The following is a 12,573-nucleotide window of genomic DNA, read 5'->3' on the forward strand; positions in this document are numbered from 1 at the left end:
ACTAAAAAGATTATTTATCTTGATGATTTGAAAAGAGTAATTCATGCTTTTATTTCTTCATGGTTAGATTATTAAATTGGAGTTAGCCAATTGTCATTGTCTGCAGCTGGTGCAAAACGCTGCCATGCAAGTGCTTAGTGGTGCAGAGGCAGCAATTTTTAAAGCTCTAAATACATTGGGTATATTTTTGATTTTCTCTTTCCACATTTTACTCCCTGACCCCCGAGGTCCTCCTCACATCCGCCACTGCTAGGTTAAAGTTAAGGGCAACTGTGCATAGAACAGTCTATGCAGATTTGCAAAAGAGTCAAATACAATTGTAGGTGCAGAATAGCTGTCAGTTTGCATTATGAATATGCAGTGCTGGCAAACCTCTACACCTTTAGTTATTTAGTTTAGTTATTATGTTCTGAAACAGTGGATAGTTAGTTATTCTCTATGTCTGTTGCCCCAGTAACATTATGTTACGCAATGATGCTGCATCACAGTGATGACAAAACTAAATCAGCACTGCTGACTCATTATGGTCGTGGCTGCCAGCTTTAAAGCTGCATAGCTCAGGCGTGGATGTTTGGGCTTTTCCTGCTCTAATGCACCTGTCTTAGTCTCCAAGCGGCCTGGCAGATATCTGAAGAGTGAGATCAGGCATGTTGGAGCAGGGAAAACACAAGCCAAACGAAAACGTTGCCAGAACTGGCACAGACACAAACCCAGCATCGTTCATAGGCGTAGAGTCACGGCTCCTCGAGACTCTCAATTTTCCACCTTGGTTGAAACCGAGGGTGTTTCTTTTTTTCTTTTTTTTTTGCATATGTTAAGACTAATCAGGGCCTTGTTAAATCATTAATGCTCAGCTCGTTATGAATTCCTCATGTGGGCATTTTGCTGTCTCCTTTGTGTCTGCTGGGAACGGAATAGGAAACACAGTAAACTCCAATCCATCTTGCTCTTTCTGCCAATGTTTTATTTATTACAAATGGCAGAAAATAATATGGAAATAATACATTAAATACATATGCTACAATGGATTGCATAGAATCTGCATTTTAAGACACATTTATTTCATGTTAGCAGATGCAATTAGGTGGGGTTTTGTTCTCAAATTTGCTATCATCTCTTCTCTTTCATATTTATGCCCCTGAGACTGATCTCACTACATATCCTTCCTGTTGCTGTATAGTAATCAAGTGTGAGCTGTCAGCAGGAAATTATAGCAATTGGATGCCATCTCTGCATTCTGTAGTCACGTTAATCCAACTGAGGAGCTTAAGTGTTGTAATTACAAAATGATTGAATGTGGTAAATAATAGCAGGTGTGTGTGTAGGGATCAGCAGGAGGAGAATCTGTCTCCTTGCTTTTAAAGGAAGCAATTTTTAAACCTTGAATTTTGGTTTCTTTGAGTCTTAGATCTTGAATCAGACTTTCTTGTGCTGTCGTTTCTTCTGCTATTCTCGCTTCTTCCTCTGCTCCCATCCCTTCTTCTCAGATATTCCCCATCCTCCCACACACACACACACACACACACACACACACACACACACACACACACACACACACATTAATTCCCAATGATAGTAATCCATAGCCTTTATAATTCTCTGGCAGTGCTTGAAAAGCACCATTTGTCCTGTTGCTAAACACACACACACACACACACACACAAATACACACGCATACCCTCCACCTCTAATCTTCCCTTTCTAACCCGCATCTCCACTGTAGCTCCCCATTCTCATTGTAGAGAATTGAAAGCCATATCTCTAGATATTTCAATTACCCCCAGTTTAACCTTAAGCCGTCACTGTGGCCTTATTGTATTCTAATTAAAGTCCACCCACCGCAGGCTGTGCGTCACGTGCCCAACACCCCCCGAACGCCCCCCAAACACCCCCAAACACCCACACAACAGGCTGAGCTGCTATTAGCACAAAGGCTTTTATCAGTCACAAACCCCCATGCCCCCCACCCAGCTGTAACCCTCTCCGCAATTATTTACAGCTTTGTAGTCGCTTCAAGAAGATGAGTCACGCTTTGGTCCACCTCTGACAGAGATATCTATTTCATTACAGGCTGATAATGGCACAAAAGAATACAAACAAACACTCTATATATAAACAAGGCATTATCTATTCGCCTAACGACGAGGAAGAATGTGCCCACCTTATTTAGTGAGTCTCCTTGCGTATTGTTTCAAATCGCACACAAGTGCTACGTGTTTCCAGAGGCAGACATGCCCGCGTCAGGAAGCTGTCGATGCGTGAGCCATGGTTGGCCGGAAGCTTGTTCCCGTCTGTGGAGACACATGGGGGTGTGATGGGCGGGATGAGAATGGGCCATCCAGCTCTTTCGAGTCAGAAAGACAAACCGAGGCAGAAGAGGTATCTGCTACTGTGACAATACAACTACTATAATGCAATGGGGGCAAGACACTGATTAACACAAATCTCAGGATTAAAAGTCATATTGACATTCAGAGTTACAACCTTCATAATAACAAGCCCTGTTTTATTTTAGGAACACGTACTAAATTAATCTAACATATTAATACATGTGCAGGGACTGATGGTATTCCACCTGTCACGAAGCATCATGCATCCTCCACCCTGTTAATCTCTGGTCGGTTTATAACCACGGGACCACTGTTGACCAATTATTATTTGTGTGGCAGACCATTCTCAACACAGCAGGGAAACGGACATGGTGGTGTCATGGTAGTGGGTGTTGGGCCGGTATGAGTGTATCAGGCTCTGTGGTGTTGCTGGAGATTTTTAGAACTGTCATTGTCACTTCTGGGTTAAGAGTTGTTTCCCACCCAAAAATAACCAGCCAACAGTTGTCCAGCGGTCACAATCTGACCACTGATGGCGAGTTGGAGAGCGGCAACATGTCCGTGGCAACAGATGGTTTAGAGCAGCGCTCGGTCTTATCTACAAGTGCCCGCATGGTCACAACTTTTAATTCCACCCAAGAAGGAGCACACCTGATTCTGCTCGTTCAATCAGTCCATCACAGTCTTCAAACACACAGCGGCTGTGGTGTGATTAGTTGTTCTCCAGACTTGCTTGGGATGAAAACCAGCTGCACTCTGGACCTTTGTGGGCAAGATTGCCAATTAAGCACACTGCGTTTCCAATAACTAAGTCTAAATGTGAGGCTATACCTATCGTACACTGAGCCATGGGCAGGCCAGGATCTGGCAATGTTCTGATTGGAGCCTGCTTGCCCTGAGAATTACATTTACATGTCTGTGTTGCATTATAAAGCAGCGTGATGCTCCGGTGTATAACGGATTAGTGGGGAGCCCTGCACTTAAAGGACAACTCCACATTCCACACTCAGGCTTCCACAGGGCACAGAGCAAAATTACTTTCAGAAATTCTAATAAACCACAAACCCAGCAACACAATCTCCTCCAACAATATGTGGCGTTATATGGATACTGTGGTAAAGAATGTAAAAGAACAGAAAGCATGTTTTCTTATAACAAATCTGGGCCTGTTCCACTACTCCGTGCGTGTTGGAATGAGAAACTCAAGCATGTATTTTACATTTATTCTGACCATGTTTTGTATACAGTAGCTTTAATAACACACACAGCCTCATTATCATGTTTGATTTTTGGATGATCTACTTGAAACTGCCACAGTGCATCCCAACTATTCGTAAAGGCATGGATAAATAAAGACAATAAAAAAATCTAATACAAAACATGGTGACATTACCGGGAATATCCCAGTTTTGCTTTGTTGTTTTTTATGACCTAGTCACCCAGCCGGTCTGTTTTTTTAAACCAGTTTGAGCAAGGATTAGAAGGTGCAATAGATTACCAACCGAATGAAAGCAGTGTGTTGCATGTTTCTGTTCATCTGTACACACACGCAAACCTGCCAGACTGTCCAGTCTCTCAACTATACCAACACGAGATGACAAGGATTATAAAAACACTGCAGCGCCACGTTGGATTTAAGCATGATGTAAGATACAATATTTTCGTGGTGAATCTCTAAGTCCAACTCCTTAATCTGAAGAAAACACCCCAACCTCCAACACAACTCTTCCTCTTTTGCCATTTACAAATGTAAATATGAAGAAAACAAAGACACAGCCCAACTCTCTTCAGCACGCAGAGCATTGTTTGTTACATCTATTCCCCACCAGCAGAGCTAATGGAACAGAGTCAAGTGAGAGAGAGAGAGAGAGAGAGAGAGAGAGAGAGAGAGAGAGAGAGAGAGTGAGCATGGGGTAGGATGATGGTTTCACTTTCATTTTCGCCTGGGGCCAGTCGACTCACCAAGTTCTTCATCTCTCAAGGTCAGGAGCACCATGGTCTGCTGCTTGTGCTCGGACCAATAAAGCCCACGTTGAACATCTGTTGTGGAATATTAAAAAGTTCTGAAGTTCTGCAGCGTCTCTCCGTCTGAGTTTTGGTTCTGTTCTGTACGTTTTCACACCTTCTCTCTTCCTGTTTGGTATGTCTCTCCGTCCAACATGACTGACAGGCCGAGACAGTCCCCGCCAACGCTGAATTGTACCACTACGGTTCTCTCAGTTATGGTCAATAAATAATGCAATCATCACTGAGTCTTAGGGCGTACTCACACTAGGCACGGTTTGCTGGATCCGTGCTGGGGCCCGGTTATCCCCCCTCCCCACTCCCCCTCTGGCCTGCACTCACACTCGCTTCAGCAACCCGGCCCGAGCACGCTTACGTCATCACAACGCCGCTTTATTTGGAAAAAAAGCGCGCTCGCACAACACTATAGAGTTCACGATTCTCATTTTATTGTATTTTTGGAGTCGTTTTGGAAGTGCAGAAACACGGTGCAAACACAGATTTATCGATCATTTAACACAACAATTGTCTGCTAATCGCTTTGCCGCTATGACTGTTTAACGTGAGCGTCGCATCACTGATGTCATGTTTGAGTTCCAGCGAAATGAACCAATCAGACGAGGCACCAAGCGGGCCCGGGCACGGATAGCGCTCACACTAGAAGCGAACCGTGCCCGAGTCCACATGAATCGTGCCCTGGCCCACCTCTTCAAAGCGGGCCCGAGCACGGTTAACTGATCCGGGCCCGGGCACGGTTGGAGCGCTCACACTAGCCAAACGAACCGTGCTTCGGCAGGCAACCGTGCCCGGGCCCGGATCGCAGAGCCTAGTGTGAGTACGCCCTGAACCTCAGTATTCCTCACAGGTCCATCCTAGCCACTCACCCAGCTATGAGCCTCCCTCCCCACCCCAAAACACTAGAGCATCTGACCAAAGACGACATCAAATCCACTGTTGCTACACATTACATCCTTCATCCATTAATTTGACAACCGCTGTTACACCGTTTGACTCTTGTCACTGTTATTACTGGCCCTTATTCCATTGTATTGCCTTAGGTGTTTGTTTCTAAACAGCATTGCTATATTGTCTGTTGGCCTGTTGTCTGTCTGTCGCTTGGTTGGCTTGTTTGCCATGAGTTCCAGAGTTGCTAGTGCTAGTGGCATTAATCTGATCCTAAAGTACAGTATCAGGATGCAAATCACACCCATAATATATATGTGATTCAATATCTCAGATTAGCTTCACCTGATTTACAAAAATACCCTTATCACTATTAATGGTCACTTACATGCTAACACAGTTTCCATAAAACTCGTACAACACGGTTTACAGTGGCACGGTCTGTTATTTTCGCACACTTGATCCAACAGGTAGTACTTTCAGCGCGCACACCTTCTAGGTTGCCTCGCTCCAGTTCCAAAGAGACAGAGGATCCTGTTTCGGTAGTTTTGTCACGTTGCCCAGCGTAGCCTGCAGTCGTGCCTCCTCTGGGGTGCACTAGCACCGTCGCTCTGGACTAATGGGGCGGCGTGATGCGGCGCTTTGAGTGGCAGCAGAGCGCGCGTGGTTCTCACCCGCTGCCACGCCTGCCACTCAGCCGCTGCCGCGTGAAGGGTCGCTGTCAGCGCGTCACAATGAAACCGCGGAGACGCTTTTTCTCACCAGCTGTTCTCGAGTTCTCCGGCGGCAAATTAAAAGTTTCCAGTGTGGCACTTCAAACTGGCGACTGGGCCAGCAACACCAGTAGGACTGAAAATATGTACACCTGTTAGACAAATAAAACAATTTGTTTAGCAATCATGTTAAGATTTTCTTTTCAGTTAACAGACCCTTCACTCACGTTGTCTTATAGTATCAGTCTAAATCCATTCTGGACTCCGTCCAAATTCAAAAGTCTCCGTCTTTTCAAGAGTGCCGTGTTTTATTATTATGTGAATACATTTTGCAGCAGTCTAAATACACATTATGTGAGCACATGAAGTTTATCCCGGCCTATACACAGGCCAGCACCTTTCATTCCATGCGCAATAATCACAACAACATTTCACTTCCCCGGTCTCAGTTAACTGTTTCTTAGGTCTCCTCCTCCTCCCCTGCAAGTGAATACTTTGCATTCATAGTCCTGAAAGCTAAAAACTAAGACATCGTTGCAAAGCTTCTAGAAACTCACATGCTACGCATTTTTTGTTACGTTTTTCCACTTAAATAAACCGTTGTTTTTTACTTTGCATGCGCCTGGACATGTCACGCTTCTACGCTTCTAAAGAATGGACACTACGGAATATGTAGGCCTAGTACACACAGTTGCCTATATGAACCACACACACACATGGCAGATTTTAATACTAACATTCCTATTTTATTTTATGAAGTGGTCAGATCACCAAACGAAAAAAAAAACTTTTTTTCTAACTAGAGAGCAAATGAGTAACTTTGTAATTTAGGGGAAGTTAAATAGAAAAATCATTAGGAGAGAATCAAGGTCATATATTCATGTTAGTATGTCATAGGAAACCATTTTTACTCTAAATACACCCAATGCAGACATAGCATTTCTAATCCATCTTTTACTTTTATATGCCAAATATTATACAATTTTGTTTACATTTGGCAATTATTGCCAATTAGAGTCATGACTGCTGTAGATAATGAAAGTTGTTCGTTGTTCTGCACTAAAGAAAAAGTTTTGTCTTACATTCATCTTAAAGGTGTGGCTCATGAGTTTAAATTGAATTTTATATGAAGAAATTTGTTTCATTTAAAAACCTCCACATGACAATTAAGAGGTGTGGAGAGAAAGAGGAAACGGCGCATTCAACTGTGTGCGGCTCACTCTCAGAGAGCCAGTGACCCCACCCATGCATGCAGAGACCTTTTAGAAGTGAAAGCGGCTTTGTATTACATTACATTGCATTAGTATCAGCCATGTTTGCCACACAGTGCTTGTCTCACATTAAAAACGGATGATAAACGACCTAGGGTTAAAGGACCTCATTGAGCATTTGTTTTAAATGGTCACATCATGCTTGACTGGTTAGCTAGTGGTGTTGTTTGTGACATGGGGGCCTGTTTGCCCATTAGCTCCTCACGGTGGGGTCCCTCCCCGCACCTCTGAAAAGCGCACACAGGCACGGTTCTCTCACCAGCTGTCTCTCTCCTTAACCGTTCCAGCGGACGGACGCGAGCTTGACATTTCACAAATCCCAGTCGCCCGTTGTGCTGCCACGTGTGCTTTTTCTTTCAGAGAGGAAATAAATGATGTGTGGAGTGTTGGAGTAGACCTGCTCGCAATACCTACCATCTCGATCCCCCCCCACACCCCTACCCCAATGCCTGGATAGGGGTTCACCATGCCCTGAACTACTCCAGACTGAACTCATCCCTGGACCCTGATCTGGGAAGAAAGTGGCAGCGCTTTATCACAGAATAGGCAGAGGCCGGAACTCTGAGAGACCCATGAGATAATCTGTGACAATCTCTGGAGTGAAGGATCTAAAATGAGTATGAGAGCATGAGTATGATTAAGACCTATAATTTGTTATACAAAGAACATAGTATATTGTTTGTTGTAGCAAACAAAATTAAAAAGATAAAAAGTAAATATGTTATCGACCATTGAAATTGACTTAGCAGGCTTGCAGTAATTTCTTAATGTCTTTCGTGCTCAATTACTGGGGGAAAAAATTTAATCAGAACTTTAGATTTTGTCTTTTAGATTTTGTCATTTAAGTCTTGAGTGGGGCAGATCAGAATTTCCTGGGACCAGTGACCATTGCAAAAGGAGGCAAGTGTCTAAATCTCCTATGCAATGAAACGTATTATCATTCGGTTGAAATTCCCCAGCCCTTATCGACAATACGAGAACTTTATCGTTCTTGGAGGAAGAGCAATAATGGGTTTCCTTTGAAAAGCTCACCAACTGTTCCTGATAAGATCTTACCAGGCAATGTAAGATGCAGCACTGCAAGGCAGTGGCATGTGTTCTGAAAGTCATCTTCAGAAATGTACTGGAAGAGGATAAAAACAGTTCAACCGACAGGCAAGATTTTCAATTTTAGATTAGTGGCTGTGATGGAGAATGAAGATGTGATGTGAGGAGGTTACAAGATGATCTGCTCTGTTGCTCCATTTCCATAAAACAACATTATGTATTGGAGGGATGGGGTACAATGAGAGGCACCCACTGATCTGTTCTGAGATGTTCTCTGACTGTAGGCTGAACTCTGTATATTATAGGAGTTGCTCTCGCAAGGGACACATTTTACATCCTGATCTCATGGACAGTTTGTAGAGACTGCAATGGTTTTATTTCTTTGGACTGAAGACCCCTAAGAATTTCTTTTTGCTAATACTGGTATAACACCCTGTTCCTAGCACATTATAGAGAGGGCATGCCGTGAAATTGTAATAATGTGGTAGAGAGCTTTGTCTATGCCATTCAACCTGGTCACACTGACCAAAGAAAAGTTCTACATGCTGGCTGTCCAGCCCATATGTGTCCCGTGCTCCACAGATCTTGATTCATCTTCACTGGTTAGTCCTGATCTTGATTCATCATCACTGGTAAGTCCTGATCTTGATTCATCTTGACTGGTTAGTCCTGTGGGATACAAAGTTCCACCTTACAATGTGTCTAAAAGGCATCAGATCAAATGATTGTCAGTAAACTAACTCAATTAATCACTTCAGCATCATTATCATGTAGGAAGAACAGAACCCATTCCAAGATGTGTAATAATCCAAAGTGTTAATCGACACTCAGTTATTTTCCATGCTCAAAGAAGACTCCTAATGTCCTCCTAATGTCTGGACAAATTTTCACAGTTATGCTCTCTAAGTATGCTGTTAAACCCAGCGTATTTGTTTAGTATGGTCTATACATACTGTAGTATGCTATGGCTTTCTGGATTTTAATTTTAGATTTCAGAAAGATTATTTTTATATATAAAGCACTAGAGACTCAAACTGGAAGGTACTGCCTAAATAAAGATTGTTAGAACTTTTATTAGTATCACAAGATGCATTAGAACCCTTGAATCAACTTCCATTTCCCACAGGACACCAATTAATAGAACTTATAGACTTTATATAGATTAAAAGGTATATAGATTAGGCTGTAATGGAGAAAGACAAATCCCCACAGCCATCTGCATATGGGAGTAAAGAACTCTTGCCAATCAGGGAAGTGAAAGCTCTTCAGGAAGTGAGGTGAATGAACTGTTCCTGCTACATAAACTGCTGCACAACTGGTTCAGGGTTGGATCATTTGTTTGATACACTGTAGCGCTCAGGCTACTGTATAAGAAGTGATGGTAGGTTAATTGAAAATTGACAGCACAAGGCAAAATGTCATGTCTGGTCCCGCCCCCACCTGTCAGTCATGATGTTTTCATGTTGCATGTGTCATTTCAGTTGTCACGCCAGTTCATTTGTTACTCCACCACAGGTGTTATCACTTGTGTCTGGTTTAGTCCTCATTATCTTGCGTATTCTATATATTTTGTTGTATTATTTGCTGGTCTTTGTTTTATATACAGCCCTGTGGTTTGTGTGCATGTCAGTCTAAGTATTTAGTTTATTCTGTGTTCATTATTCATCATGTCTCTCAGTGTGTTATACATAGGTAAACTGACCCTGTACCATGTAAATGATGATTTTGAATCTCGCTCTTCTTTGTGTTTGTGCCTGATTGCTCTGCACCCTTGGCATTACACTAAAGACACGGTGTTACACTAAAGACATGGTGTTACACTAAAGACAGGCCCCTGACCTTGTAGCTTGAGTCATTTGAGTCAAATAACATTGAAATTCTTGGGCACCCAGTGAGTTCCTCTGCTGCTGTAGCCCGTCCGCCTCAAGGTTTGATGTGTATTCATAGATGCTCTTCTGTACGCCTCGGTTGTATTTGAGGTACTGTCGCCATTCTATCAGCTCAAACCAGTCTGGCCATTCTGCTCTGACCTCTGGCATCAACAAGGCATTTGCGCCCACAGAACTGCCACTCACTGGATATTTTCTCTTTTTCGGACCATTCTCTGTAAACCCTTGAGATGGTTGTGTGTGAAAATCCCAGTAGATCAGTTTCTGAAATATCCAGACCAGCCTGTCCGGCACCAACAACCATGCCATGTTCAACGTCACTTAAATCACCTTTCTTCCCCATTCTGATGCTCGGTTTGAACTGCAGCAGATCGTCTTGGCCATGTCTACATGCCTAAATGAACTGAGTGATTGGCTGATTCACATTTGCGTTAATGAGCAGTTGGACAGGTGAACCTAATAAGTGGCCGGAGTGTATATGTAGCCTAAGGTACACCTGTGTAATAATTATTGTGTCTAATCAGCATCTTGACATAGATTTAGACCCAATTGTGAACAAAATTTGATTGAAAAAGGCCTTTTGTGTAAACCAAAAGTGTTGTGTTTATATTTATGTTGAGTGTATATATATAGTGGTGGGCCGTTATCGGCGTTAACAGGGTTCGATAATGTGATACTCTTATCGGGCGATATAAAAAATATCACCATTAATCTATTCTTAAAGTTGGGTTGGGAGCTGGGTCAAAATAGGTAAGCAAACTATGATGACTTTCACCTTGATAGTTTAGCTCGAGTTATTCCTAACCAAATTGCACAGTAGGGAGCGAGAACGAGTTTTCAAACCTGTGAATTACAACAACAAATCGCACATGTGCTTACATGGATGTTGCCACGGAGCCGCCAGGTTTGCTTCATGGAAAATTCATTTTTAAGAAGCTTCCTAATGGAGACATTGACAAGACTAAAGTTGTTTGCACCTTATGCAACGCGGAATTAGTTCATTGTAGGAGTTCTACCAGTCTGAAGTACCATTTAAACACAAAGCACCCGTTTGCTAATGCTGCTGATGCTGGGTCAAGCACTGATGCAGCCCAGGGGAAGAGTCTCCGCCGCCGAAAACAGGTTAAATGTACTAAATGTTGGCTTACATTTCAAATCCCATGTTTAGCTGAATAAACATGTTATCAACCCCTTTTAATGTAATGTATGTAGGCTTACAAATTCATGTTTGACTGAATATGCCTTCTTAAAGTATGTAGGCTTACAGTACTATTTTCATGTTTTACTGAATAAACCGTTGAACACGAGTACATTTTTTGAGCATGTTTTTTTTCTTCAAGTATCAAAGTAGAACAGCTTTCTCAAGCAGTCATTGATACATTTAGGAAACAGAAGATGAGCCCCTGGTCTAATGCAGAAGGGTAACGTGCAAGAGGTTTTCAAAATAAAGGAGGGGCATGTCAATACGTAGGTGACTGAGAACGGGGAAGTGATGTGTGACGTGTCACAGTGCGGGCGTCTCCCCTGTGCTCGGAGACTGGCCTACCGTCATATATATGTACATACCTTAAAAATGTAAACAAAAGGAGTGACATTGTTATAAAACCTGCTGATAAAGGTGGAGCTATTGTTGACCTTTTAAAGAAGGAAGCAATGAACCAGCTTTCTGTCACCACTGTTTATAGGCAGAACAACTCAGACCTCACTCCACAGATACAGTCTTCTGTTCAGGCCAGTATTAATCATGCCATTTCAGCTGATTCTGGTTCTGCACACAATCTTATTGTAGATCATTCTCGCTAGTGTTGTTTAAATACAAATAGTGTTGATTCTGAACTGCTTCACTTTTGACTCCAAGTACTACTCACAAATGAGAGGAGTCAGTATGGGGACTAAAATGAGACCATCTTGTGCCAACCTCTGTTAGATTTGTTGAGAATTTCTTTGAGCAGTAAACTGGACATTTTTGGTATTGCTCCAACTGTTCATTTCTTCATTCTTGAAATATCAAAGCCATGAGATCGGCATGATCACTTTGCTTAAAAGCCAATAAAATTACTCAAAGAAAACCACATGTGGTGTGCATTTATGGTGATGTGCATCCACGGTGGCGTGTGCATCCACGGTGACGTGTACATCCACGGTGACGTGTGCATCCACGTTGACGTGTGCATCCACGTTGACGTGTGCATCCACGTTGACGTGTGCATCCACGGTGACGTGTGCATCCACGGTGACGTGTGCATCCATGGTGACGTGTGCATCCATGGTGACGTGTGCATCTATTCCTTCAGCAGTTTTGGAATGGACTTTTATGCAGTGCACCTTCTCAAAAAGCAAGTCTAACACTGAAACATAAGCAGTAATTATTTCTGTTATTGTTATTATTCTTACTATAATTTTAAAAGCTGTCACA

The 12,573-nt window shown here is 42.7% G+C and overlaps 1 long non-coding RNA gene across 3 annotated transcripts; it reads right to left on the minus strand.

The window, feature by feature from the left end:
- Window positions 1–205: 205 nt before the first annotated feature.
- On the minus strand, window positions 206–5,905 carry LOC143478243 (uncharacterized). 3 transcript variants are annotated; one of them, XR_013121716.1, is made up of 5 exons: window positions 5,626–5,905; window positions 4,293–4,370; window positions 2,982–3,092; window positions 2,162–2,291; window positions 206–1,499 (listed from the first exon to the last, which is right to left on the minus strand). It is a non-coding gene; the product is annotated as an uncharacterized LOC143478243 (long non-coding RNA). The 3 variants fall into 3 exon arrangements; XR_013121718.1 differs by lacking the exon at window positions 2,982–3,092 and having other exon boundaries at window positions 5,730–5,905; XR_013121717.1 differs by lacking the exon at window positions 2,982–3,092.
- Between the last annotated feature and the right edge of the window lie 6,668 nt (window positions 5,906–12,573).

The sequence above is a fragment of the Brachyhypopomus gauderio genome, chromosome 16, assembly GCF_052324685.1.
Source record: "Brachyhypopomus gauderio isolate BG-103 chromosome 16, BGAUD_0.2, whole genome shotgun sequence".
NCBI classification, from domain to species: domain Eukaryota; kingdom Metazoa; phylum Chordata; class Actinopteri; order Gymnotiformes; family Hypopomidae; genus Brachyhypopomus; species Brachyhypopomus gauderio.